Source organism: Dipodomys merriami, unplaced genomic scaffold (assembly GCF_024711535.1).
Source record: "Dipodomys merriami isolate MVZ:Mamm:240054 unplaced genomic scaffold, mDipMer1.0.p SCAF_23, whole genome shotgun sequence".
Lineage (NCBI taxonomy): Eukaryota > Metazoa > Chordata > Mammalia > Rodentia > Heteromyidae > Dipodomys > Dipodomys merriami.
In genome coordinates, this window is record NW_027203715.1 from 24,762,336 (window position 1) to 24,790,116 (window position 27,781).

The window sequence follows — 27,781 nt, forward strand, 5'->3', positions numbered from 1 at the left end:
TTAGGTTTAGGGTTACGGTTAGGATTCTGGTGAGGGTTAGGATTAGGGTTAGGCTTAGGCTGAGGATTAGGCTGAAGGTGAGGGTGAGGGTGGGGTTGCGGATTAGGTTTAGGGCTAGGGTTAGGGTTAGGTTTATTGTTAGTGTTATGGTTAGGGTTAAGTTTGCGGTGAGGGTAAGGCTGAGGGTGAGGGTTATGGTTAGGTTTAAGGTCAGGGTTAGGGTTAGGGTTAGTGTTATTGTTAGGGTTAGGGTTAGAATTATGTTGAAGTTGAGGGTGAGGGTGAGGTTTTTGGTTAGGGTGAGGCTTAGTGTTAGGTTTTATGGTTATGGTTAGTGTTAGTGTTAAGGTGATGGTGACGTTTAGGGTTAGAGTTAGCATGAGGGGGAGGGTTAGGCTGAGGGTTAGGGTTAGGGTTAGTGTTAGGGTTAGGGGTAGGGGGAGGGTTAGGTTGAGGTTTAGGGATATGGTGAGGTTTAGGATTAGTGTTAGGGTGAGGGTGAGTATGAGGGTTAGGGTGAGGGTTAGGCTGAGGGTGAGGGTGGGGGTGAGGATTATGGTTAGGGTGATGGTTCGGGTTTGGGTTTGTGTTATTGTTAGTGTTAGGGTTGGGGTTACGGTGAGATGAGGGTGCGGGTGAGGGTTAGGGTTAAGGTTAGGGTGAGGATTAGGATGAGGATTAGGGTTAGGATTTGGGTTAGGGTTAGTGCTAGGGTTTGGGTGAGGGTTAGGATTAGTGTTAGGGTGAGGTTTAGGGTTAGGGTTATGGTTAGGGTGAGGGTGAGTGTTAGGATTAGTGTTGGGCTTAGGGTTAGGGTTAGGTTTAGGATTAGGATTAGTGTTGTTGTTAGGGTTAGGGTTAGAGTTATGGTGCGGGTGAGGGTGAGGGTTTGTGTTAGGATTATGGTGGGGTTTAGGGTTAGGGTTAGGTTTAGCGTTAAGTTAGGGTGAGGTTTAGGGTTACATATAGTTTTATGGGGAGGATTAGGGTGAGGGTTAAGTTTAGGGTTAGTGTTAGGTTAGTGTGAGAGTGAGGGTTAGTTTGAAGTTTAGGGTTAGGGTTAGGGTTAGTGTGAGGGTTAGTGTTAGAGTTAGGGTTAGTGTTAGGGTGAGGGTTTGGGTTACGGTGAGGGTTATGGGGAAGGTGAGGGTTAGGGTTAGGATTAGCATTATTGTTAGGGTTGGGTTCGAGTTACAGTTAAAGTGAGGGTGAGAGTGAGGGTTATGGTTAGGGTTAGGATGAGGTTTAGGTTTAGGGTTAGGGTTAGAGTTAGGGTTAGTGTGAGAGTGAGATTTAGGGTTAGAGTTAGCCTTAGTGTTACAGTTAGGGTTACATTGAGGTTTAGGGTTAGGATTAGGCTTAGGCTTAGGCTTAGGCCGAGAATGAAGTTGAGGGTTAAGGTTAGGGTTAGGGTGAGGGTTAGGGTTATTGTTAGGCTGAGGGTTAGGATGAGTTTTAGGGTTAGCATTGGGGTTAGGCTTAGGGCTAGGGTGAGGGTTAGGGTGAGGCTTAGTCTTAGGGATAGGGTTAGGGTAAGGATTAGGATTAGGGTGAGGGTGAGGGTTAGTGTTAGGGTTAGGATTAGGCTTAAGTTTAGGGTGAGGGTTAAGTTTAGGGTTTGGGTTTGGGTGAGGGTGAGGATGAGGATTAGGATAAGTTTTAGGGTTAGCGTTAGGGTGGGCTTTAGGTTTAGGTTTAGGGTTAGGGTTAAGGTTAAGCTTTCATTGTGAGGGTTAGGGTTAGGGTAAGGCTTAGGGTTAGGTTATGGGTGAGGGTGGGCTTGAGGATTAGTTTTAGGGTTAGGTTTTGGGTTATTGTTAATGTTATAGTTAGGGTTAAGTTTGTGGTGAGGGTGAGGCTGAGGGTTTTCGTTAGGGTGAGATTTAGGGTTAGAGTTAGCATGAGGGGGAGGGTTAGGATGAGGGTTAGGGTTGGGGTTAGTGTTAGGGTTTGGGTTAGGGTGAGGCTGAGGTTTAAGTTTAGGGTTAGGGTTAGGGGGAGGTTTAGGATGAGGGTTAGGGTTAGGATTAGGGTTAGGGTAAGGGCTAGGGTGAGGGTGAGTTTTAGCGTTAGGGTTAGGTTGAGGTTTAGGGTTAGGTTTAGGCTTTGGGAGAGGGTGAAGTTTAGGGTTAGAGTTAGGGTTAGCATGAGGCTGAGGGTGAGGATTAGGGTTAGGGTGAGTGTTAGAGTTAGGGTGAGGGTGAGGGTTTATCTGAGGGTGAGGGTTAGGATTAGGATTAGGGTTAGGTTTTCAGTGAGTGTTAGGGTGAGGGTGAGGGATAGATTGAGGGTTAGGGTTAGGGTTAGTGTGAGGTTTAGGGTGCGGATGAGGGTTAGTGTGAGGGTGAGGGTTAGGGTTAGAATTAAGTTTAGGGTGGGGGCTAGAGTGAGGCTGAGGGTTAGGGTTACGGTTACGGTGAGAGTTAGGGTTACTGTGAGGGTTAGTGTTAGAGTTAGGGTTAGTGTAAGTGTGAGGGTGAGTGTTAGCGTGAGGGTTAGTTGTAGGTTGAGGGGTCAGGTTAGGGTGAGGTTTAGGGTTAGTTTTAGGCTCATTGTTAGGTTTAGGGTTAGGGGTATGGTGAGGGTTAGAATTAGGCGAGGTTTAGGGTTAGGATTAGGGTTAGAGTTTGGGTTAGGGTGAGTGTGAGGTTTAGGGTTAGAGTTAGGGTTCAGGTGAGGGTTATGATGAGGGTTAAGGTTAGGGTTTGTTTTAGGATTAGGGTTAGGGTTCAGGTGAGGGTTAGGGTTAGGGTTAGTGTGAGGGTTAGGATGAAGGTTACGTTTAGGAATAGGGTTAGGATGAGGGCTAGGGTGAAGGTGAGGTTTAGGGTTAGGGTTAGGGTGAGGTTTGGGGTTAAGGTTAGGGTCAGTATGAGTTTGAGGTTTATGGTTAGAGATAGGGTTAGGATGAGTGTTAGGGTGAGGGTTTGGCTAAGTGTTAGTGTTAGAGTTAGGGATAGCGTGAGGTTTAGGATGAGATTGTGTGTTAGAGTTGGGGTTAGGATTAGGATTAGGGTTAGGGAGAGGGGGAGTGTGAGGGTTAGAGATAGCCTTAGGTTTAGGCTGAGGGCGAGGGTGAGGGTGAGTGTTAGGGTTAGTTTTAGGGTTAGGGTTAGGGTTAGGGTGTGGTTTAGTGTTAAGGTTAGTGTTAGAGTTAGGGTTAGGTTGAGGGTGAGGTTTAGGGTAGAATTAGGGTTAGGGTGAGTGTTAGGATGAGTGGGGGTGACGGTAAGGGTAAACGTGTGGGTTAGGCTAAGGGTGAGGTTTAAGTTTAGGGTTAGCGTTAGGGTGAGATTTAGGGTAAGGGTTAAGTTTAGGGTTAGGGTGAGGGTTAGGGTAAGGGTTAGGGTGAGGGTGAGAGTTAGGTTTAGGTTGAGGGTTAGGGTTAGGATTAGGGTAAGGGTAAGGGTGAGGGTTGGGGTTAGTGTTGGGGTGAGGGTTAGAATGAGGGTTAGGATTAGTATTAGTGTTAGGGTGAGGGCTAGGGTGAGGGTGAGGTTTAGGTTTAGGTTTAGGGTGAGATTTAGAGTTAGGGTTAGGGATAGGGTTAGGATGAGGATGAGTTTTAGGGTTAGATTTAGGATTAGGTTGAGACTGAGGTTGAGGGTTAGGGTTTGGGTTAGTGTTAGAGTTAGGGTTAGGGTGAGGGTTAGGTAGAGGTTGAGGGTTAGGCTTAGGGTTAGGATTAGGATTTCTGTAAGGGTTAGGGTGAGTGTGAGGGTTAGGGTTAGGGTTAGGCTTAGGCTTAGATTTAGGCTGAGGGTGAGGGTGAGGTTGAGGGTTATGGTAAGTGTGAGCGTTTGGTTTAGGGTTAGGGTGAGAGTTAGGGTTCGGTTAAGTTTAGGGTTAGGGTGAGGGTTAGGGTTAGGGTTAGGATGAGGTTTAGGTTAAGGATTAGCATTGGGGTGAGGGCTATTGTGAGGCTTAGGGTGAGGGTTAGGGTTAGGGATAGGGTCAGGTTTAGGATTAGGTTTAGTGTGAGGGTGAGTGTGAGCGTTAGGTTTAGGGTTCGGGTTAGGCTTAGGGTTAGAGTGAGGGATAGGGTTAGGGTTTGGGTTAGGGTGAGGTTGCGGCTGAGGATTAGGGTTAGGTTTAGGATTAGGGTTAGGGTTACGTTTAGGGTTACAGTGAGGATTAGGGTTAGGTTAAGGGTGAGGGTTATGCTTAGTGTTAGGATTAGGATTAGGGTAAGTGTTAGGGTGACTGTGAGGGTTAGGGTTAGGTTTAGGGTTAGGCTTAGGTTTAGGCTGAGGGTGAGGGCGAGGGTGAGGGTTAGGGTAAGGGTGAACGTTAGGGTTAGGGTTAGGGTGAGAGTTAGGGTTCGGATAAGTTTAGGGTTAGAGTGAGGGTTAGGGTTAGGGTATTGTTAGGGTTAGGGTTAGGGTTAGGTTTACAGTTACAGTGAGCGTGAGGGTTAGGGTTAGGTTTAGGATGAGGTTTAGGTTTAGGGTTAGGTTTAGAGTTAGGTTTAGGATGAGGGTGAGATTTAGGGTTAGAGTTAGGGTTAGTGTTAGAGTTAGGTTTAGGGTGAGGGTTAATGTTAGGGTTAGGCTTAGGCTTAGGCTTAGGACGAGCATGAGGGTCTGGGTTAGGCTTCGGGTTAGGGTGAGGGTTAGAGTTAGGGTTAGGGTGAGGTTTAGGATGAGGTTTAGGGTTAGGATTAGAGTAATCGTGAGGGCTAGGGTGAGGGTTAGGGTCAGGGCTAGGGATAGGGATAGGGTTCAGTTTAGGAATCTGGTTAGGGTGAGTGTGAGTGTGAGAGTTAGGGTTAAGGTAAGGTTTAGGCTTAGGGTTAGGGTGAGGGTTAGGGTTAGGGTTTTGGTTAGTGTGAGGGTGAGGCTGAGGATTAGGGTTAGGTTTAGGGTTAAGTTTAGGGTTAGGTTTAGGTTTAGTGTTAGTGTTATGGTGAGGGTTTGGGTTAGGGTTACGGTGAGGGTTAGGTTTAGGGTTAGGGTTAGGGTTCGGCTTAGGCTTAGGTTTAGGCTGAGGTTGAGGGTTAGGTTGAGATTTAGGGTTAGGGTTATGGAAAGGTTTAGGGTTAGGGTGAGTGTTTGGATGAGGGTTAGGTTTAGGGTGAGTGTTAGGGTCAGGGTGAGGGATAGATTGAGTATTTGGGTTAGGGTTAGTGTGAGGTTTAGGGTGAGGATGAGGGTTAGGGTTAGGGTGAGGGTTAGGGTTAGAATTAAGTTTAAGGTGGGGGCTAGGGTGAGACTGACGGATAGCGTGAGGTTTAGGGTGAGTTTTAGGGTTAGGGTGAGAGTTAGGGTTACTGTGAGGGTTAGTGTTAGAGTTAGGGTTAGTGTTAGGGTGAGGGTAAGTGTTAGCGTGCGGGTTAGTGTTAGGTTGGGGGTTATGGTTAGCCTGAGGTTTAGGGTTAGTTTTAGGGTTATTGTTAGGTTTAGGGTTAGGGGTACGGTGAGGGTGAGGATAAGGGTTAGATTTAGGGGAGTTTTAGGGTTAGGGGTAGGGTTAGTCTTAGGGTTAGGGTGAGTGTGAGGTTTAGGGTTAGAGTTAGGGTTCAGGTTATGGTTAGGATGAGGGTTAGGGTTAGTTTTAGGTTTAGGATTAGGGTAAGGGTTAGGGTTAGGGTTAGATTTAGGGTGAGGGTGAAGGTTAGGGTTAGTGTTAGGGTGAGGGTGAGGATGAGGGCTAGGCTTAGGATTAGGGTTAGGGTGAGGGCTAGTGTGAGGATGAGGTTTAGGGTTAGGGTTAGAGTGAGGTTTAGATTTAGGGTGAGGGTGAGGTTTAGGGTTAGAGTTAGGGTTAGGGTTAGGTTTAGGGTTAGGTAAGGGTTACGGTGAGGGTGAGGGTTAGGTTTAGGTTGAGGGTTTGTGTTAGGATTACGGTTAGGGTCAGGGTGAAGGTTAGGGTTAGTGTTAGGGTGAGGGTTAGGATGAGGGTTAGGTTTAGATTTAGTGTTAGGGTGAGGGCTAGTTTTAGGTTGAGGTTTAGGGTTAGCGTTAGGGTGAGGTTTAGGCTTTGGGTTAGGGTTAGACTGAGGGTTAGGATGAGGTTGTGGGTTAGGGTTAGTGTGAAAGTTAGGGGGAGGGTTAGGGTTAGTGTTAGGGTTAGGTTAGCCTTTGGATTAGTGTGAGGTTGAGGTTAAGGGTTAGAATTAGGGTTAGGTTGAGGTTGAGGGAGAGGGTGAGGGTTAGGGTTAGGATTAGGATTAGGATTAGGGTTAGGATTAGGGTGAGTGTGAGGGTTAGGGTTAGCCTTAAGTTTAGGCTGAGGGTGAGGGTGAGGGTAAGTGTTAAGTTTTGGGTTAGGGTTAGTGTTAGAGTTAAGGTTAGGTTGAGGGTGAGGTTTATGGGTAGAGTTAGGGTTAGGTTGAGGGTTAGGTTGAGTGTTAGGGTTAGGGTGAGTGTTAGGGTGGGGGTGATGGTAAGGGTAAACGTGAGGATTAGGCTAAGGGTGATGGTTACTGTAAGGGTGAGGGTTAAGGTGAGGGTTAGGGTGAGAGTTAGGGTTCAGGTTAAGTTTAGGGTTAGGGTGAGGATTAGGGTAAGGGTTACGGTGAAGCTTACAGTTAGGGTTAGGTTGAGGGTTAGGGTTAGGATTAGGGTTAGGGGGAGGGTGAGGGTTAGGGTTAGTGTTAGGGTGAGGGTTAGGATGTGGGATAGTGTTGGGATTAGGTTTAGGGTGAGGGCTAGGATGAGGGTGAGATTTAGGATTAGGGTTAGGGTGAGGTTTCGAGTTAGGGTGAGGGTTAGGGTTAGGGTGAGGTTGAGGTTTAGGGTTAGATTAAGGTTAGGTTGAGACTGAGGTTGAGGTTTATGGTTAGGGTTAGTGTTAGGGTTAGTGTGAGGGTTAGGTTGAGGGTGAGGGTTAGGCTTAGGTTTAGGATTAGGATTAGGGTAAGGGTTAGGGTGAATGTGAGGGTTAGGGTTGGGGTTAGGGTTAGGCTTAGGTTTAGGCTGAGGGTGAGGGTGAGGTTGAGGGTTAGGATAAGTGTGAGTGTTAGGTTAGGGTTTTGGTGAGAGTTAGGGTTCGGTTTAAGTTTAGGGTTAGGGTGAGTGTGAGGTTTAGGGTTAGGTTTAAGGTTATTGTTAGGGTTAGGCTTAGGGTTAGGGTTACAATTACAGTGAGGGTGAGGGTGAGGGTTAGGGTTAGGGTTAGGATGACGGTTAGGTTAAGGGTTAGGTTTAGAGTTAGGTTTAGGATGACGGTGAGATTTATAGTTAGAGTTTGGGTTAGTGTTAGGGGTAGGCTTCGGGTTAGGGTGAGTGTCTGTGTTAGTGTTAGGTCGAGGTTTAGGATGAGGTTTAGGGTTAGGATTAGGGTAAGGGTGAGGGCTAGGTTGAGTATTAGGGTTAGGGCTAGGGGTAGGGATAGGGTTAGGTTTAGGATTAGGGTTAGGGTGAGGGTGAGTGTGAGAGTTAGTGTTAGGGTTAGTGTTAGGCTTAGAGTTAGGGTGAGGGTTAGGGTTAGGGTTTGGGTTAGGGTGAGGATTAGGCTGTGGATTAGGGTTAGGTTTAGGGTTATGGTTAGTGTTATGTTTAGGGTTACGGTTAGGGTTACGGTGAGGGTTAGGTTTAGGTTTAGGGTTAGTTTTAGGGTTAGGCTTAGAGTTAGGGTTATTGTTAGGGTTATGTTTAGGTTTAAGTTTGCGGTGAGGGTGAGGCTGAGTGTGACAGTTAACCTTATGGTTAGGGTTATGGTTAGTGTTGTTATCGTTAGGTTTAGAGTTACGGTGAAGTTGAGGGTGAGTTTGAGGGTTAGGGTTATGGTGAGGTTTAGGATAAGGGTTAGGGTTAGGGTGAGGGTGAGGTTTAGGGTTAGAGTTAGGGTTAGGGGGAGTGTTAGGGAGAGGTTTAGGATTAAGGTTACTGATTTGGTTAGTGTGAGGGTGAAGGTTAGGTTGAGGTTGAGGGATAGGTTTACCTTTAGGATTAGGGTTAGGTTGAGGGTGAGTGTGAGGGTTAGGGTGAGGGTTAGGTTTACGTTTAGGGTGAGGGTTAGAATGAGGTTTAGTGTTAGGGTGAGGTTAGGGTGAGGATGATGGTAAGGGTAAAGGTGAGGCTTACGCTTAGGGTGAGGGTGAGGTTTAGATATACAGATAGGGGGAGGGTTAGGGTGAGTGTTAGGACTAGGGTTAGTGTTAGGGTTAGGTTGAGGGTGAGGTTTAGGTTGAGGTTTAGGGTTAGGGTTAAGTTTAGGGTTAGTGTGAGGGTTAGTGTTAGGGTTAGGTTTAGTGTTAGGATGAGGGTGTTAGGTTTAGGATATGGGTTAGGGTGAGTGTTACGGTAAGGGTGAAGGTTAGGATTAGGGTTAGTGTTATTGTTAGGGTTAGGTTGAGGGTTACAGTTACTGTGAGGGTGAGGGATAGGGTTAGGGTTAGGTTGAGGTTTAGGTTGGGGTTAGGGTTAGAGTTAGGGTTTGGGTGAGGGTGAGGTTTAGGGTTATAGTTAGGCTTAGGGTGAAGTTTAGGGTTAGGGTTATGGTGATAGTTAAGGGGAGGGTTACAGTTAGGGTTAGGGATAGGATTAGGATTAGGTTGAGGGTGAGTGTGTGTGTTAGGGTTAGGTCTAGGGTTTATACTTAGGTTTAGGCTGAGGGTGAGGGTGAGGGAGGGTTAGTATGAGTATTAGGGTTAGGATTAGAGTTAGGGTTAGGGTAAGGTCTAGGGTGAGGGTGAGGTTTATCGTTAGGGTTAGGGTGACGGTGAGGTTTAGGATTAGCGTTAGGTTTAGGTGAGGCTGAGGGTGAGGTTTAGGGTTAGGGTTACTGTTAGTTTTATGGTTAGGGTTAGGGTGAGGTTGAGGGTCAGGGATAGGTTTAGGATTAGGATTAGGGTTAGGGTTAGGCTGAGGGTGAGGGTGAGTGTGAGGGTTAGGGTGAGGATGAGGGTTAGTGTTAGGGTGAGGGCTAGGGTGAGGGTGAGGGTTAGGGATAGGGTTAGAATGAGGGTTAGGGTTAGGGTGATGGTTAGGGTTAGTGTTAGAGTTACGGTTAGTGTTAGTGTGAGGGTAAGTGTTAAGGTGAGGGTTAGGTTTAGGATGAGGGTTATTGTTAGAGTTAGGGTTAGGGTTACGGTTATGTTGAGGGTGAGGTTGAGAGTTAGGGTTAGGCTTAGGATGAGGTTTAGGTTAAGCTTTAGGTTTAGGGTTAGGTTTAGGGTTAGGTTGAGGTTTAGGGTTTGGATTAGGGTTAGAGTTAGGTTTAGGGTGAGCAGGAGGTTTAGGGTTAGAGTTAGGGTTAGGGTGACGGTTAGGTTGAGGGTTAGGGTCAGTGTTAGCATTAGGGTTATGGTGAGAGTTAGGTGGAGGTTTAGGGTTAGGGTTAGGGTTAGGTTTAGGATTAGGTTTAGGGTGAGGGTGAGTGTGTGTGTTAAGTTTATGTTTAGGGTTCGGCTTAGGGTTAGGCTGAGGGTGAGGCTGAGGATGAGAGTTAGGGTTAGGGTGAGGGTTAGGGTTTGGGTTAAGTTTAGGGTTAAGGGGAGGGTTAGGGTAAGGGTTATGTTGAGGGTGAGGGTTAGGGTTAGGTTGAGGGTTTGGGTTCGGATTAGGATTAGGGTGAGGGTGAGGTTTAGGGTTAGAATTAGGGTTAGGGTGAGGCTGAGGGTGAGGATTAGGGTTAGGGTTAGTTTTAGATTTTGGGTTAGGTTGAGGGTTAGGGTGAGGTTTAGGGTTAGGGTTAGGCTTAGGGTTAGAGTTAGTGTTAGGGTGAAGGTGAGGATGAGTATTAGGATTAGTCTTAGGAATATGGTTTTTGTTATGGTTAGGTTTAGCGTTAGGGTGAGGGAGAGGATTAGGTTTAGGTTTAGCTTTAGGATTATTGTTAGGTTTAGGGTTAGGGTGAGGGTGAGGGTTAGGTTTAGTGTGAGAGTTTGGTTTAGGGTTAGGTTTAGGGTGAGGGTAAATGTTAGGGTGAGGTTTAGGGTAAGGTTGAACTTTAGGTTTAGAATTAGGGTTAGGGTTAGGGTTAGGGTGAGGGTGAGGGTGAGGGTTAGGTTTAGGGTGATCTTTAGGGTTAGGGCAAGGTTTAGGATTAGGTTTAGTTTTAGGATGAAGATTAGGCTGAGGGTTGGGGTTAGGATTAGGATTAGGGTGAGGTTTAGGGTTAGGGTTATTGTTAGGGTTAGGCTTAGGGTTAGAGTTAGTGTTAGGGTGAGGGTGAGGATGAGTGTTAGGATTAGGCTTTGGAATATGGTTTTGGTTATGGTTATGGTTAGGGTTAGGGTGAGGGTTAGGTTTCGGGTGTAAGATAGGGTTAGGGTTAGGTTTAGGGTGAGGGTAAAGGTTAGGGTGAGGGTTAGGGTAAGGTTGAGCTTTAGGGTTAGCATTAGGGTTAGGGTTAGGGTTAGTGTGAGTGTTAGGGTTAGGTTTAGGGTTAGGGTGAGGGTGAGGGTGAGGGTTAGGGCTAAGTTTATGGTGAGGGTTAAGTTTAGGGTGAGGGTTAGGGTTAGGTTTAGTGTTAGGGTGAGGGTGAGGATGAGGGTTAGTGTGAGGGTGAGGTTGAGGGTGAGGGTTAGGTTTAGGTTAAGGGAGAGGGTGAAGATGAGGTTTAGGGTTAGGATTAGGGTTAGTGTTAGGATGAGGTTGAGGGTTAGGTTAATGTTTAGGTTGAGGTTTAGGGTTAGTTTGAGGGTTGGGTGAGCGTGAGGATAAGGGTTAGGTTGAGGGTTAGGGTGAGGGTGAGACTTAAGGTTAGGGTTAGTGTTAGGGTGAGGGTCAGTATGAGGGTATGGGTTAGGGTTTGGTTTAGGGTTAGTGTGAGGATTGGGATTAGGGTTAGGGGGAGGGGGAGGGTTAGGTTTAGTGTGAGGAGTAGGGTGACGGTGAGCATAAGGGTTAGGGTGAGGGTTAGGGTTAGGGTTTGTGTTATAGTGGGGGTTAAGGTGATGGTTGGGGTTAGGGTTAGGGTTATGTTTAGCATGAGGGTTAGGGTGAGGGTGAGGGTTAGGGTTAGGGTGAGGTTTAGGGTTAGGATTCGCGTTAGGATGAGGGCTAGGGTGAGGGTGAGGTTTAGGGTTAGGGTTAGGGTTAGGTTGAGGGTTAGGGTTAGGTTGAGGGTTAGGGTTAGGGTTAGGGTTCGGTTGAGGTGTACTTTTAGGGTTAGGTTTAGGGTGAGGGTAAAGGTTAGGATGAGTTTTAGGGTGAGGATGAGGTTTAGGGATAGGGTTAGGTTTAGGATGAGGGTTGGGGTTCGGATTATGGAGAGGGTATGTGTTAGGGTGAGGGTTAGGGTGAGGGTTAGGGTGAGGGTGAGGGTTAGGGATACGGTTAGGGTTATGGTTAGGGTAACGGTGAGGTTGAGGGTTAGTTTTAAGTTTAGGTTCAGGGTGAGGGTGAGGTTCCGCTTTAGGATTTGGGTTAGGGTCAGGATTAGGCTGAGGGTGAGGGTGAGGGTGAGTGTTAGGGTTAGGGAGAGGTTAAGGGAGAGGTTGAAGATGAGGTTTCGGGTTAGGATTAGGGTTAAGGTTACGGTGAGGTTGAGGGTTAGGGTTACCATTAGGTTGAGGTTTAGGGTTAGTTTGAGGGTTGGGTGAGCGTGACGGTAAGGGGTAGGGTAAGGGTTAGGGTGAGGGTGAGACTTAGGTTTAGGGTAAGTGTTAGGGTGAGTGTTAGTGTGAGGGTAAGGGTTAGGGTTAGTGTGAGGTTCAGGGTTAGGGTGAGGGTTAGGGTTAGTGTGAGTGGTAGGGTGACGGTGAGGGTAAGGGTTAGGTTGAGGGTCAGGGTGAGGCTGAGAGTTAGGGTTATTGTTACGGTTAGGGTGAGGGTTAGGGTTAGCTTTAGGGTTAGAGTGAGGGTTAGGGTTAGGATTAGTGTTAGAATGAGGGCTAGGGTGAAGGTGAGGTTTAGGGTTAGGGTTAGGGTGAGGGTGAGGGTTAGGGTTAGGGTGAGGATTTGGATGAGGGGTAGGTTTAGGGTGAGGGTAAGCGTTCGGGTGAGGTTTAAGATGAGGGTGAGGTTTAGGGAGAGGGTTGGTGTTAAGGTGAGTGTTAGGGTGTGGGATAGCGTTAGGATTAGGATGAGGGTATGTGTTAGAGTGAGGGTTGGGGTTAGGGTTAGGATGAGGGTTAGCGATAGGCTTAGGTTTATGGTTTGGGTGACGATGAGGGTGAGGGTTAGTTTTAGGGTTAGGTTCAGGGTGAGGGTGAGGTTCAGGGTTAGGATTAGGGTTAGGGTTACGGTTAGGCTAAGGGTGAGGGTAATGCTGAGTGTTAGGGTTAGGGTGAGGGTGAGGGTTAGGGTTAGGTTTAGGGTGAGGGTTAGGGTTAGTGTGAGGATTAGGGTTCGGGTTAGGGTGAGAGTAAGGGTTATGGTGAGGTTTAGGTTTAAGGTTAGCGTTAGGGTTAGCATGAGGGTGAGGGAGAGGTTTAGGTTTAGAATTAGGGTTAGGTTTACGGTTAGGCTTAGGGTGAGTGTCATGGTGAGGGTGAGGCTTAGGGTGAGGGTTAGGGTTAGGGTTAGGGTGAGGGTTAGGGTTAGGGTGATACTTAGGGTGAGGGTTTGGGTTATGGTGAGGGTGACAGTTAGGGTGAGTGTGAGGTTTAGGTTGTGTGTTAAGGTTAGTGTGACGGTGAGTGTTAGGGTTAGGGTGGGGGTGAGGGTGAGGGTTAGCATTAGGGTGAGGGTTAGGGTTAGGGTGAGGGTGAAGGTTAGGATTAGGGTTAGGGTTATGGTGAGGTTTCGGGTGAGGAGTAGGTTTAGAGTTAGGGTTAGGGTGAGGGTAAGGGTTCGGGTGAGGTTTAGTGTGAGGGTGAGGTTTAGGGAAAGGATTAGGGTTTAGGTGAGGGTTAGGGTGAGGAATAGTGTTAGGATTAGCGTGTGGGTATGTGTTAGAGTGAGGGTTAAGGTTAGCGTTTGAATGAGGGTTAGGGATAAGTTTAGGGTTAGGGTTGGGGTGATGATGAGGGTGAGGGTTAGTTTTAGGGTTAGGATAAGGGTGAGGGTGAGGTTCAGGGTTAGGATTAGGGTTAGGGTTAGCGTTAGCCTAAGGCTTGAGGATTAGGGTTAGGGTGGGGGTGAGGGTTAGGTTTAGGTTTAGGGTGAGGGTTAGGGTCAGGGTTAGTGTGAGGATTAGTGTTAGGGTTAGGGTGAGAGTAAGGGTTATGGTGAGGTTTAGGGTTTAGATTAGCTTTAGGGTTAGCATGAGGGTGAGGGAGAGGTTTAGGTTTAGGATTAGGGTTAGGTTTACAGTTAGGCTTAGGGTGAAGGTCATGGTGAGGGTGATGCCTAGGGTCAGGGTTAGGGTTAGGTTTAGGGTGAGGGTGTGGGTTATGGTGAGGGTGATGGTTAGAGTGAGTGTGAGGGTTAGGGTGTGGGTTGGTGTTAGGGTGATGGTGAGGGTTAGGATGAGGGTGAGGGTGATGGTGAGGGTTAGCATTAGGGTGAGGTTTAGGGTTAGGGTTAGAGTGAGGGTGAGGGTTATGATGAGGGTTAGGGTTAGGGTTAGGATTAGTGTGAGGATTAGAGTTAAGGTGAGGGTAAGGTTTAGGGTTAGATTTAGGGTAAGGTTTAGTGTGAGAGTTAGGGTGAGAGTGTGGGTTAGGTTTAGTGTGAGTGTTAGGGTGAGTGTTAGGGTGAGGGTTAGGTTTAGTGTTAGGGTTAGGGTGAGGGTGAGGGTTAGGGTTAGGGTGAGGTTGAGAGTAAGGGATAGGTTTAGGGTTAGGTTTAGGGGTATTGTTAGGGTTAGGGTTAGGTTTAGGTTTAGGGTGAGGGTGGGGGTTAGGGTTAGGGATAGCATTAGGGTTAGCATGAGGGTGAAGGAGAGAATTAGGTTTAGGATTAGGGTTAGGTTTACGGTTAGGCTTAGGGTTAGGGTGATGGTTAAATTGAGGTTTCAGTTCAGGGTTAGGGTTAGGGTTATGGTGAAGGTTAGTGTTAGGGTGATATTTAGGGAAAGGTTGAGGGTTAAGGAAAGGGTGAATGTTAGGGTGATTGTGAGGGATAGGGTTTGGGTGAGGGTTAGGTTGACGTTGAGGGTTAGTGTGAGGTTGAGGGTTAGGGTTAGCATTAGGGTGAGCGTTTGGGTTAGGGTTATGTTGAGGGTGAGTTTTAGGGTTAGGGTTATGTTGAGGGTGAGGGTTAGGGTGAGGGTTAGCGTTAGGGTTAACATTAGGGTTAGTGTGAGGGTGAGGGAGAGGGTTAGGTTTAGGATTAGGGTTAGGTTTGGGGTTAGGCTTAGGGTGAGGGTGATGGTGAGGGTGAGGCTAAGGGTCAGGGTTAGGGTTTCTGTTATGGTGAGGGTTAGTGTAAGGGTGATATTTAGGGAAAGGGTGAGGGTTAGGGTGACGGTGAGGTTTAGGGTGAGGGTGAGGTTTAGGGTAAGGGTTAACATTAGGGTGAGGGTTAGTGTTAGGGTTAGTGTTAGTGTGAGGATGAAGGTTAGGTTTAGGGTTATGGTTAGTGTGGGGGTAAGGTTTAAGGTGAGGTTTAGGTTGAGAGTGAGGTTTAAGGAGAGGGTTAGGTTTAAGGTGAGGGTTAGTTTTAGGGTTAGGTTTAGGATTAGGTTGAGGGTATGTGTTAGGGTGAGTGTTAAAGTTAGGGTGAGGTTTAGGGATACGGGTAAGGTTAGGGTTAGGGTGATGGTGAGGGTGAGTGTTAGTTTTAAAGTTAGTTTCAGGGTGAGGGTGAGGTTCATCGTTAGAATTAGGGTTAGGGTTAGGGTTAGACTAGGGTGAGGGTGAGGGTGAGGGTTAGGGTTGGGGTGATCTGTAGAGTTAGGCCGAGGTTTAGGATTAGGTTTAGGTTTAGGATGAGGATTAGGCTGAGGGATGGGGTTAGTATTAGGGTTAGTGTGAGGGTTAGGGTTAGGGTTAAGGTTATTGTTAGGGTTATGCTTAGGGTTAGAGTTAGGGTTAAGGTGAGAGTGAGGATGAGTGTTAGGATTAGGCATAGGAATAGGGTTTTTGTTATGGTTAGGGTTAGCGTTAGGGTGAGGGTGAGGGTTAGGTTTAGTGTTAGCGTTAAGATTATTGTTATGGTGAGGGTTAGGGTGAGGGTGAGGGTTAGGTTTAGTGTGAGGTTTAGGTTTAGGGTTAGGTTTAGGGTGAGGGTAAGGGTTAGGTTCAGGGTTAGGGTGAGGGTTAGGGTTAAGTTTAGGGTGAGGGTTAAGTTTAGGGTGAAGGTTAGGGTTAGGGTTAGTGTTTGGGTGAGGGTGAGGGTGAGTGTTAGGGTTAGGGTGAAAGTGAGGTTGAGGGTGTGGGTTAGGTTTAGGGTAAGGGAGAGGGTGAAAATGAGGTTTAGGGTTATGATTAGGGTTAGGGTTAGGGAGTGGTTGAGGGTTAGGTTAATGGTTAGGTTGAGGTTTAGAGTTACTGTGAGGGTTGGGTGAGCATGAGGGTAAGGGTTAGGGTGATGGTTAGGGTGAGTGTGAGACTTAATGTTAGGGTTAGTGTTAGAGTAAGGTTTAATGTGAGGGTAAGGGTTAGGGTTTGGTTTAGGGTTAGTGTGAGGATGAGGGTTAGGGTTAGGGTTAGGAGGAGGGTTAGAGTTAGTGTGAGGGGTAGGGTGAAGGTGAGGGTAAGGGTTAGGGTGAGGGTTAGGGTTAGGTTTAGGGTTATGGTGGGGGTTAGGGTGAGGTTTGGGGTTAGGGTTATGTTTAGGATGAGGTTTAGGGTGAGGGTGAGGGTTAAAGTGAGGGTGAGGGTTAGTGTGAGGGTGAGGGTTAGGGTTAGGGTGAGTGTTAGGGTTAGGATTAGGGTTAGGATGAGGGCTATGGTGAGGGTGAGGGTTAGTGTTAGGGTTAGGGTTAGGTTGAGGGTTAGGGTTAGGGTGAGGGATCGGGTGAGGGGTACGTTTAGGGTTAGGTTTAGGTTGAGGGTAAAGGTTAGGATGAGTTTTAGCCTGAGGATGAGGTTTAGGGAGAGGTTTTCGGTTAGGTTGAGGGTTAGGGTTAGGATTAGGTGATGGTATGCTTTAGGGTGAGGGTTAGGGTGAAGGATAGCGTTAGGGTGAAGGTTAGGGATACGGTTAGGGTTATGGTTAGAGTGACAGTGAGAGTGAAGGTTAGTTTTTAGATTAGGGTTAGGGTTAGGGATACGGTTATGGTTAGGGTTAGGGTGACGGTGAGGGTTAGGGTTAGGTTTAGGGTTAGGGTGAGGGTAAGGTTTAGGATGAAGTTTAGGGTGAGGTGAGGTTTAGGGTGAGTGTTAAGGTGAGGGTAAAGGTGAGGGTGAGGTTATGTGTTAGATTGAGGGTTAGGTTGAGGGTTAGGTTTAGGGTGAGGGTTAGTGATAGGTTTACGGTTAGGATTAGGGTGAGGGTGAGGGTGAGGTTTCGGGTTAGGGTTAGGTTCAGGGTGAGGGTGAGATTCAGGGTTAGGATTAGGGTTAAGGGTAGGGTTAGGCTTAGGCTGAAGGTGAGGGTGTGGGTGAGGGTTAGGGTTTGGGTGAGGGTGAGGATTAGGGTGAGTTTTAGTGTGTGGGTTAGTGTTGGGGTTAGTGTGAGGATTAGGATTAGAGTTATGGTTAGGGTAAGGGTTAGGGTTAGATATAGGGTAAGGTTTAGTGTTAGGGTTAGGGTGAGACTGAGGGATAGGTTTAGTGTGAGTGTTAGGGTGAGGGTTAGGTTTAGTGTTAGCTTTAGGGTGAGGGTGAGGGTTAGGGTGAGTGTGAGGTTTAGGTTTTGGCTGAGGGTTAGGGTGAAGGTGAAATTTACGGGAAGGGTGAGACTTAGAGTTAGGGTTAGGTTTAGGGTGAGGGTTAGTGTGAGGATAAGGGTTAGGGTTAGGTTTAGGGTTAGTGTCAGGATTAGGGTTAGGGAGAGGGTTAGAGTTATGGTGAGGGTGAGGGTTATGTTTAAGGTTGTGTGAGGGGTAGGGTTAGGGTGAGGGTTAGGGTTAGGTTTTGGGTTAGGGTGAGGGTGATGGTGAGGGTGAGGGTTAGGGTGAGGGTGAAGTTGAGGGTGATGGTGAGGGTTAGGGTTAGGGTTAGGTTGAGGTTTAGGCTTAGTGTGAGGGTTGGGCGAGCATGAGCTTAAGGGATAAGGTGAGGGTTAAGGTGAGGGTGAGAGTTAGGGTTAGGGTTAGTGTTTGGGTGAGGGTTCATGTGAGGGTTAGGGTTAGGGTTAGGGTTAGGGTTAGTGTGAGGATTACGGTTAGGGTGAGGGTAAGTGTTCGGGTGAGGGTTAGGATTAGGGTGAGTGTTATGGTTAGGGTGAGGGTTTGGGTTAGGGTTATTGTTAGGGTAAGGTTTAGGGTTACAGTTACGGTGAGAGTGAGGGTGAGAGTTAGGGTTAGGGTTAGGGTGAAGTTTAGTGTTAGGGTTAAGGTTAGAGTTAGGGTTAAGGTGAGGGTGAGGTTTAGGGGTAGAGTTAGGATTAGAGTGAGGTTTAGGGTTAGGGTGTGTGTTAGGTTGGGATTGTAGGTAAGGGTAAATTTGAGTGTTAGCCTGAGGGTGAGCGTTACAGTAAGGGTGAGGGTTAGGGTTAGGGTGAGGGTTAGTGTTAGGATTAGGGTGAGGGTGAGGGTTAGTTTGAGGATTAGTGTTAGGGTCAGTGTGAGGTTTAGGGTGAGGATGAGGGTTAGGATTAGTGTTATGGTGAGGTTTACGGTGAGGGTGATGCTTAGGGTTAGTGTGAGTGTTAGTGTTAGCATTAGGGTTTATGTTAGGTTGATGGTAAGTGTTAGGGTGAGGGTTAAGATTAGGGTGAGGGTTATGGTTAGGGTGAGTGTGAGGGTTAGGGTTAGGGTTATTGTTAGGTTTAGGGTTAGGGTTAGGGTTATGGTTATGGTTAGGGTTAGGGTTAGGTTTAGGGTTAGGGTTAGGATGAAGTTTAGTTTTAGGTTTATGGTTAGAGTTAAGGTTAGGGTGAGGGTGAGATTTAGGGTTAGAGTTAGGGTTAGTGTTAGGGTTAGGGTTAGGGTTCCGTTTAGGGTTCGGGTTAGGGCGAAATTTAGATTGAGGTTTGGAGTTAGGATTAGGGTAAGGGTGAGGGCTAGGGTTAAGCTTAGGATGAGGGCTAGGATTAGGGATACCGTTAAGTTTAGGATTAGGGTTAGGGTGAGGGTGAGTATGAGGTTTAGGGTTAGGGTTAGGCTTAGAGTTAGGGTGAGGATTAGGGTTAGGCTTTGGGTTAGTGTGAGGGTGAGGCTGAGGATTAGGTTTAGGGTTAGGTTTACTATTAGGGTTAGGGTTAGGATTAGTGTGAGGGTATGTTTGAGGGTGAGGGTTAGGGTGAGGGTTAGGGTTAGGGATACGGTTAGGGTTATGGTTAGAGTGATGCTGTGAGTTAGTGTTAGTTTTAATGTTAAGGTAATGTTTAGTGTTAGGGTTATGGTGAGAGTGAGGGTTAGGTTTAGTGTGAGTGTTTGGGTGAGGTTTAGTTTTAGTGTTAGCTTTAGGGTGAGGGTGAGGTTTAGGGTGAGTGTGAGGGTTAAGGTTTGGGTGAGGGTTAGGGTTAAGGTGAAGGTTAGGGTGAGGGGGAGACATAGAGTTAGGGTTAGGGTTAGGGTGAGGGTTAGTGTGAGCATAAGTGTAAGTGTTAAGTTTAGGGTTAGTGTGAGGATTAGGGTTAGGGTGAGGATTAGGGTTAGGTTTTGGGTTAGGGTGAGGATGAGGGTGAGGGTGAGGGTTAGGGTGTGGGTGAAGTTTAGGGTGATGATGAGTGTGACAGTTAGGGTTAGGTTGAGGTTTAGGCTTAGTGTGAGGGTTGGGTTAGCATGAGTTTAAGGGATAGGTTGAGGGTTAAGTTTAGGGTGAGGGTTATGGTTAGGGTGAGTGTGAGGGTTAGGGTTATTGTTATGGTTAGGGTTAGAGTTATGGTTATGGTTATGGTTAGTGTTAGGGTTAGAATGAAGTTTAGTTTTAGGGTATGTGTTAGAGTTAAGGGTAGTGTGAGGGTGAGATTTAGGGTTAGAGTTAGGGTTAGTGTTAGTGTTAGGGTTAGGGTGAGGGTTAGGCTTAGGCTTAGGCTTATGCCGAGCATGAGGGTTCGGGGTAGGGTTCGGGTTAGGGTTCGGGTTAGGGTGAAGGTTAGATTGAGGTTTAGGGTTAGGATTAGGGTAAGGGTTAGGGCTAGGGTTAGGTTTAGGGTGAGGGCTATGGTTAGGGATAGGGTTAGGTTTAGGATTAGGGTTAGGGTGAGGGTGAGTGTGAGGCTTAGAGTTAGGGTTAGGCTTAGAATTAGGGTGAGGGTTAGGGTTAGGCTTTGGGTTACTGTGAGGTTGAGGCTGAGGATTAGGCTTATTTTTAGGGTTAGGTTTATTGTTAGGGTTAGTGTTAGGGTTAGGGTTAGGGTTATGGATAGAGTTAGGGTTAGAGTTAGGATTAGCCTTAGGGTTAGGATGAGGGTGAGGGTGGGTTTGAGGATTAGAGTTAGGGTTTGGGTAAGGCTTAGGTTTAGGCTTATTGTTAGTGTTATGCTTAGGGTTAAGTGAGGTGAGCATGAGGCTGAAGGTGAGGTTTATGGTTAGGGTTAGGGTTAGTGTTATTCTTAGAGTTAGGGTTAGAGATACGGTAAAAATAAGGTTGAGGGTGAGGGTTAGGGTTAGGGTGCAGGTTAGGGATAGGTTTATGGTAAGGGTTAGGGTGAGGGTGAGGTTTACAATTAGAGTTATACTTAGGGGGAGGGTTAGGGTTAGGGTTTGGGTTAGGGTGAGGGTGGGGGTGAGGATTAGGGTTAGGTTTAGGGTTAGGGTTAGGGTTAGGTTTTTAGGTTAGGGTTAGAGTTAGGGTTACGGTGAGGGTTAGTGTTAGGGTTAGGTTTAGGGTTAGGCTGAGGGTGAGGGTGGGTGTGAGGATTAGGGTTAGGGTTAGGGTTAGCCTCAGGTTTAGGCTGAGGGTGAGGGTGAGGTTAAGGGTTAGGATTAGTTTGAGGGTTAGGGTTAGGGTTAGGGCGAGGATTAGTGTTAGGGTTAGTGTTAGAGTTAGGGTTAGGGTGAGGGTGAGATTTTGGGGTAGAGTTAGGGTTAGGGTGAGAGTTAGTTTGAGTGTTAGGGTTAGGGTGAGGGTTAGGATGGGGGTGAAGGTAAGGGAAAACATGACGGTTAGGCTGAATGTGAAGTTTATTTCAAGGGTGAGGGTTAGGTTTAGGGTGAGGGTGCGGGTTAGGGTTAGTGTGAGAGTTAGGGTTCGGGTTAATTTTAGGATTAGGGTTAGGATTAGGTTAAGGGTTACGGTGAGGGTGAGGGTTAGTGTCAGTTTGAGAGTTAGGGTTAGGATTAGGGTTAGGTAGAGGGTTAGGGTTAGGGTTAGTGTTAGGGTGAGAGTTAGGATGAGGGTTAGGGTTAGGATTAGGTTTAGGGTGAAGGCTAGGGGCGGGTGAGGTTTAGGGTTAGGGTTAGGGTGAGGTTTACGGTTAGGGTTAGGGTTAGTGTGAGGGTTAGGATGAGAGTTAAGGTTACGGTGATGTGAGGGTTAGGGTTAGCGTGAGGTTTAGGTTTAGTATTAGGTTAGGGTGAGGGTGAGTGTTAGGATTAAGGTTAGGGTTAGAGTTAGCTTTAGGGTTAGGATTAGTGTTATTGTTAGTGTTAAGGTCACAGTAACAGTGAGGGTGAGGATGAGGATGAGGGTGAGGTTTTGGGAGAGTGTTAGGGTGAGGTTTAGGTTTATGGTTAGGATTAGGGTTAGGGTGAGGGTGAGGTTTAGGGTTAGATTTAGGTTTAGGGGGAGAGTTAGATCAAGGGTTAGGGTTAGGGTTAGTGTTAGGGTTAAGGTTAGGGTGAGGGTTAGTTTGAGGTTTATGGTTAGGGTTATGGTTAGTGTTAGGATTAGGGTGAAGGTGAGGGTGAGTGTGAGGGTGAGGTTTAGGCTTAGGCTTAGGCTTAGGGTTAGCCTGAGTGTGAGGATGGAATGAGGATTAGGGTTAGGGTGATGGTTAGGATTAGGGTAAGTGTGAGGGCTCGGGGGAGGGTGAGGGTTAGGGTAAGGCTTAGGCTTAGGATTAGGGTTAGGCTGAGGGTGAGTTTGAGGATGAGCGTTAGGGTTACCGTGATGGTTAAGTTTACGGTTAGGGTGAGGGTTAGGATGAGGTTTAGGGTTAGGGTGAGGTTAGGGTGAGGATGATGGTAAGGGTACAAGTGAGGTTTACACTGAGGGTGAGGTTTAAGATAAGGGTGAGGGTTGGGTTAGGTTTAGGGTTAGTGTAAGGGTTAGGGTTAAGGATAGGATGAGGGTTAGAATGAGGATTAGTGTTACGGTTAGTGTGAGGATTAGGGTTAGGATGAGGGTCAGGTTTAGGGAGAGGGTGAGGGTTAGAATTAGGGTTAGTGTGAGGGCTAGGGTGAGGGTTAGGGTTAGTGTGAAGGTTAGTGTTAGCGTTAGGGTTAGTGTTAGGTTGATAGTTAGTGGTAGGGGGAGGGTTAGGGTTAGGGTGAGTGTTATGGTTAGGGTGAGGGTTAGGGTTAGGTTGAGGGTGAATGTTAGGTTAAGTGTTAGGGTGAGGGTTAGGGTTAGGGATAGAGTTAGGTTTAGGATCAGGGTAAGGGTGAGGGTGAGTCTGAGGGTTAGGGTTAAGGTTAGGCTTAGGGTTAGGGTGCGGGTTAGGGTGAGGGTTTGGGTTAGGATGAGGGTGAGGCTGAGGATTAGGGTTAGGTTTAGGGTTATGGTGAGGGTTAGAATTAGGGTTAGGGTTAGGATTATGGTTAGGGTTAGGGTAAGGCTTAGGCTTATGTTAGGCTGAGGTTGAGGCTGAGTGTGAGGGTTATGGTTATGGTTAGGGTTAGGATTAGGGTTAGGGGAAGTGTTATTGTTAGGGTTAGGGTTAGAGTTATGATGAGGTTGAGGGTGAGGGTTAGAATTAGGGTTAGGGTGAGGGCTAGGGTGTGGGTTAGTGTTAGGGTGAAGGTTAGGTTTAGGGTGAGGATTATGATTAGGGTGAGCGTAAGGGTTAGGGTTATTGTTAGGGTTAGGGTTAGGGTTATGGTTACGGTGAGTGTGAGGGTGAGAGTTAGGGTTAGGGTTAGGGTGAAGTTTAGTGTTAGGGTTAGGGTTAGAGTTAGGGTTGAGGGTGATGTTTAGGGGTAGAGTTAGGGTTAGGGTGAGGGTTAGGGTCAAGGTAAGGGTTAGGGTGAGGGTTAGGGTGGGGTTGAAGGTAAGGGTAAATTTGAGGGTTAGCCTGAGGGTGAGGGTTACAGTAAGGGTGAGGGTTAAGGTTAGGGTGAGGGTTAGTGTTAGGGTTAGCGTGAGGGTGTGGGTTAGATTGAGGATTAGTGTTAGGGTTAGTGTGAGTTTTAGGGTGAGGTTGAGGGTTAGGGTTAGTGTTAGGGTGAGGTTTATGGTTAGGATGATGCTTAGGGTTAGTGGGAGCGTTAGTGTTAGCGTTAGGGTTTATTTTACGGTGAGGGTAAGTTTTAGAGTGAGGGTTAGGGTTAGGGTGAGGTTTATGGTTAGGGTGAGTGTGAGGGTTAGGGTTAGGTTTATTGTTAGGGTTAGGTTTTGGGTTAGGGTTATGTTTAGGGTTAGGGTTAGGGTTAGGGTTAGATTGAGGTTTAGTTTTATGGTTAGGTTTAGAGGTAAGGTTAGGATGAGGGTGAGATTTAGGGTTAGAGTTAGGGTTAGTGTTAGTGTTAGGGTTAGGGTGAGGTTAGGGTTAGGGTTAGGCTTAGGCTTAGGCTTGGGCTTAGGCCGAGCATGAGGGTGAGGGTTAGGGTGAGGGTTAGGGTTCGGGTTAGTGTGAAGGTTAGATTGAGTTTTAGGATTAGGATTAGGGTAAGGGTGGTGGCTAGGGTTAGGGTTAGGGTGAGGGCTAGGGTTAGGGATAGGGTTAGGTTTAGGATTAGGGTTAGATTGAGGGTGAGTGTGAGGTTTAGGTTTAGGGTTAGGCTTAGAGTTAGGGTGAGGGTTAGGGTTAGGGTTTGGTTTAGGGAGAGGGTGAGGCTGAAGATTAGGGTTAGGTTTATGGTTAGTTTTAGGATTAAGGTTAGTGTTAGGGTTAGGGTTACGGTTAGGGTTATGGTGAGGGTTAGGGTTAGAGTTAGGATAAGGCTTATGGTTAGGATGAGGGGGAGGGTGGGTTTGAGAATTAGAGTTAGGGTTAGGGTTAGGTTTAGGTTTAGGCTTATTGTTAGTGTTATGGTTAGGGTTAAGTTTGCGGTGAGCATGAGCCTGAAGGTGAGGGTAATAGTTAGGGTTAGGGTTGGGTTAGGGTTATTGTCATTCTTAGGGTGAGGGTTAGGGTTAGGGTGTGGTTTAGGGTAAGGTTTAGGGTTAGGGTTAGTGTGATGGTGAGGTTTAGGATTAGAGTTAGTGTTAGGGGGAGGGTTAGGTTTAGGGTTTGGGATAGGGTGAGCGTGGGGCTGAGGATTACGGTTAGGTTTAGGGTTAGGTTTAGCGTTAGGTATAGGGTTAGGGTTAGGGTTATGGGGAGGGTTAGGATGAGAGTTAGGGTTAGGATTAGGGTTAGGCTGGGGTTGAGGCTGAGCGTGAGGCTTATGGTTAGGGTTAGGATTAGGGTTAGGGTAAGTGATATAGTTAGGGTTACGGTTAGACTTATGGTGAGTTGGAGGGTGAGGGTGATGGTTAGGGTTAGGGTGAGGTTTAGGGTTAGAATTTGGGTTAGGGTTAGTTTTAGGTTAAGGATGTCGTTAAGGTTAAAGGTGAGGGTTAGGCTGAGGGTGAGCGTTACGGTAAGGGTGAGGGTTAGGGTTAGGGTGAGGGTTAGGGTTAGGGTTGGGGTGAGTGTTAGGGTTCGGGTTAAGTTTAGGGTTTAGTTGAGGGTTATGGTACGGGTTACGGTGAGGGTGAGGGTTAGGGTTAGGTTGAGGGTTAGTGTTAGGATTAGGGTTAGGGTGAGGTGAAGTTTAGGGTTAGTGTTAGGATGAAGGTTATGATGAGGGTTAGGGATAGGATTAGGGTTAGTGTGAGAGCTAGTTTGAGGTTAAGGTTTAGGGTTAGTGTTAGGGTGATTTTTAGGGTTAGGGTTAGGGTGAGGTGAGGGTGAGGTTTACGGTTAGAGTTAGGGTTAGGGTGAGGCTGAAATTGAGGGTTAGTGTTAGAGTTTTTATTTTATGTTAGTGTTAGAGTTAGGGTTAATATGAGGGTTAGGTTGAGGGTGAGGGTTAGGCTTAAGGTTAGTATTAGGATTAGCATAAGGGTTAGGGTGAGTGTGAGGGTTAGGGTTAGGCTTAGATGTAGGGTTAGGCTGAGGGTGAGGTTGAGAGTGAGGGTTAGGGTTAGGTTTATGGTGAGAGTTAGGGTTCGTTTAAATTTAGGGTTAGGGTGAGGGTTAGGGTTAGGTTTAAGGTGAGCTTGAGTTTTAGGGTAAGGTTGAGGTTTAGGGTTAGGATTAGGTTTAGGGTAAGGGTTAAGGTTAGGGTTAGGGTGAGGTTAAGGTTGAAGACTAGGGATAGGGTGAGGGCTAGGTTGAGGGTGAGGTTTAGGGTTAGTGTTAGATTAAGGTTGAGGGTTAGAGTTAGGGTTAGGATGAGGGTTAGGTTGAGGGTTAGGGTTACGGTGAGGGTGAGTGTTAGGGTTAGGGTGAGGGTTAGGGTGAGGATGATGGTAAGGGTAAAGTTGAGGTTTAGGCTGAGGTTGAGGGTTAGGGTGATGGTTAGTGTTTGGTTTAGGGTAAAGTTAAGGGTGAGGGTTAGGGTCAGGGTGATTGTTAGATTGAGGATAAGGGTTAGGGTTAGTGTGAGGTTTAGGGTGAGGATGTGGGTTAGGGTTAGGGTGAGGGTGAGGGTTAAAATTAGGGTTAAGGTGAGGGCTAGGGTGAGGGTGAGTGTTAGGGTTAGGGTTAGGGTTAGGGTGAGGTTTAGGATTATGGTGAGGGTTAGAGTTAGTGTGAGGTTTAGTGTTCGGATTAGGGGCAGTGTTAGGGTGAGGGTAAGTGTTAGGGTGAGGGTTAGGTTTAGGGTGAGGGTTATGGTTAGGGTGAGGCTTATGGTTAGTGTTATTGTTAGGGTTAGGGTTACGGTTACGGTGAGTGTGAGGGTGAGATTTAGGGTTAGGGTTAGGGTGAAGTTTAGTGTTAGGGTTAGGGTTAGATTTAGGGTTAAGGTGAGGGTGGGGTTTAGGGGTAGAGTTAGGTTTAGGGTGCGAGTTAGGGTCAGGGTTAGGGTTAGGCTGTGGGTTAGGGTGGGGTTGAAGTTAAGGGTAAATTTGAGGGTTAGGCTGAGGGTCAGGGTAACAGTAAGGGTGAGGGTTAGGGTGAGGGTGATGGTTATTGTTTGGGTGAGGGTGATGGTGAGGGTTAGATTGAGGATTAGTGTTAGGGTTAGTGTGAGGTTTAGGGTGAGGATGAGGGTTAGGGTTAGTGTTAGGGCGAGGTTTATGGTTAGGGTGATGCTTCGGGTTAGTGTGAGCGTTAGAGTTAGCATTAGGGTTTATGTTAGGGTGAGGGTTAGTTTTAGGGTGAGGATTATGGTTAGGGGGAGTGTGAGGGTTAGTGTTAGCGTTATTGTTAGGGTTAGGGTTAGGGTTATGGTTAGTGTTAGTGTTAGGGTTAGGGTTAGTGTTAGGGTTAGGATGAGGTTTAGTTTTACTGTTAGGGTTAGAGTTAAGGGTGAGGGTGACAGTTAGGGTTAGTTAGGGTTAGTGTTAGTGTTAGGTTTAGGTTGAGGGTTAGAGTTAGGTTTAAGCTTAAGCTTAGGCTTGGGCTTAGGCTGAGCATGAGGGTGAGGGTTAGGGTTTGGGTTAGGGTTCGGGTTAGTGTGAAGGTTAGATTGAGGTTTAAGGTTAGGATTAGGGTAATGATGAGGGCTAGCGTTAGGTTTAGGGTATGGTCTAGGGTTAGGGAAAGGGTTAGGTTGAGGATTAGGGTTAGGGTGAGTGTGAGTGTGAGGTTTAGGTTTAGGGTTAGCCTTAGAGTTAGGGAGAGGGTTAGGTTTAGGGTTTGGGTTAGTGTGAGGGTGAATCTGAGGATTAGGGTTAGTTTTAGGGTTAGGTTTAGGGTTAGAGTTATTGTTAGGCTTAGGCTTAGGATGAGGGTGAGGGTGGGGTTGAGGATTAGAGTTAGGGTTTGGGTTAGGCTTAGGGTTAGGTTTATTGTTAGTGTTATGTTTAGGGTTAATTTTGCTGTGAGCATGAGGCTGAAGGTGAGGGTTATGGTTAGGGTTAGGGTTAGGGTTAGGGGGAGGGATAGGGTGAGGGTTAGGGTTAGGGTTAGTGTTAGGGTAAGTGTGAGGGTGAGGGTAAGGTTGAGGTTTAGGGATATGGTTAGGTTTAAGTTTAGGGTTAGGGTGAGACTGAGTGTGAGGTTTAGGGTGAGGATTAGGCTTAGGCTTATGGTTAGGCTAATGGTGAGGGTGGGGGTGAGGATTAGGGTTAGGGCTATGCTTAGGCTTAGGTTTAGGCTGAGGGTGAGGGTGGAGGTGAGGTTTAGGGTTAGGGTGATGTTTAGGATTAAGGTAAGGGTGAGGGCTCCGGTGAGGGATAGGGTTATTGTAAGGCTTATAAGCTTAGGCTTTGGGTTAGGCTGAGGGTGATTTTGAGGGTGAGGGTTTGGGTTAGCATGATGGTTAGGTTTACTGTTAGTGTGAGGGTTAGGATGAGGTTTAGGGTTCGGGTGAGGTTAGGGTGAGGATGATGGTAAGGGTAAAGGTGAGGTTTACGCTGAGGGTGACTGTTAAGATGAGGGTGAGGGTTAAGGTAAGGGTGAGGGTTAGTGTTAGGGTGAGGCTGAGTGTGAGATTTAGGGTGAGGATTAGGCTTAGGTTTACAGTTAGGCTAAGGGTGAGGGTGGGGGTGAGGATTAGGGTTAGGGTGATGGTTAGGGTTAGGGGGAGTGTTATTGTTAAGTTTAGGGTTAGAATTACCGTGAGGGTGAGGGTGGGGGTGAGGGTTAGGGTTAGGTTTAGGTTTAGGGTGGGGTTTAGGGTTGGTTTAGGATTATGGTTAGGGTTTGGGTGAGGTTTAGGGTTAGATATAGTGTTAGGGGGAGGGAAAGGGTGAGGGTCAGGGATAGGGTTATTGTTAGGGTTAGGGTCTGGGTGAGAGTTAGTTTGAGATTTAGGGTTAGGGTTAGGATTAGGGTTAGTGTGAGGGTTAATGTTAGGGTTAGGGTTAGTTTTAGGGTGAGGGTTGGTGTTAGGGTGAGGGTTTGGGTTATTGTGAGGGTTAGGGTTAGGGTGAGGGTTAGGATAAGGATTAGGGTTATTGTTAGGGTTAGGTTTAATGTTTCAGTTATGGTGAGGGTGAGGATGAGGGTTAGGGTTAGGGTTAGGGTGAGGTTTAGGTTTTGGTTTAGGGTTAGAGTGAGGGTTAGGGTGAGTGTGAGGATTAGGGTTAGATTTAGGGTTAGGGTGAAGGTTAAATTGAGGTTTAGGGTTAGGGTTAGTGTTAGGTTTAGGGTTAGGGTGAGAGTAAGGGGTGGGTTAGGATTACAGTTTGGGTTAGGTTTATGGTTAGTGTTAGCCTTAGGGATAGGTGAGGCTGAGGTTTAGGGTTAGAATTAGGGTTAGGGTGAGGCTGAGGGTGAGGGTGAAGTTAGGATTAGGGTTAGGATTAGGATTCGGGTTTTGGTTAGGGTGAGTGTGAGGGTTAGGGTTAGGGTTAGCCTTAGGTTTAGGCTGAGGGTGAGGGTGAGGGTGAGGGTTAGGGTCAGTTTGAGGGTTAGGGTTAGGGTGAGGTTTAGTGTTAGGGTTAGTGTTAGAGTTAGGGTTAGATGGAGGGTGAGTTTTAGGGCTAGAGTTAGGGTTAGGGTGAGGGTTATGCTGGGGGTGAAGGTAAGGGTAAACGTGATGGTTAGGCTGAGTGTGAGGGTTATGGCAAGGGTGAGCATTAGGGTTAGGGTGAGGGTTAGGGTTAGGGTTAGTGTGAGAGTTAGGGTTCGGGTTAAGTTTAGGGTTAGGGTTAGGGTTAGGTAAGGGTTTCGGTGACGGTGAGGGTTAGTGTCAGTTTGAGAGTTAGGGTTAGGATTAGGGTTAGAGTGAGGGTCAGTGTTAGGGTTAGTGT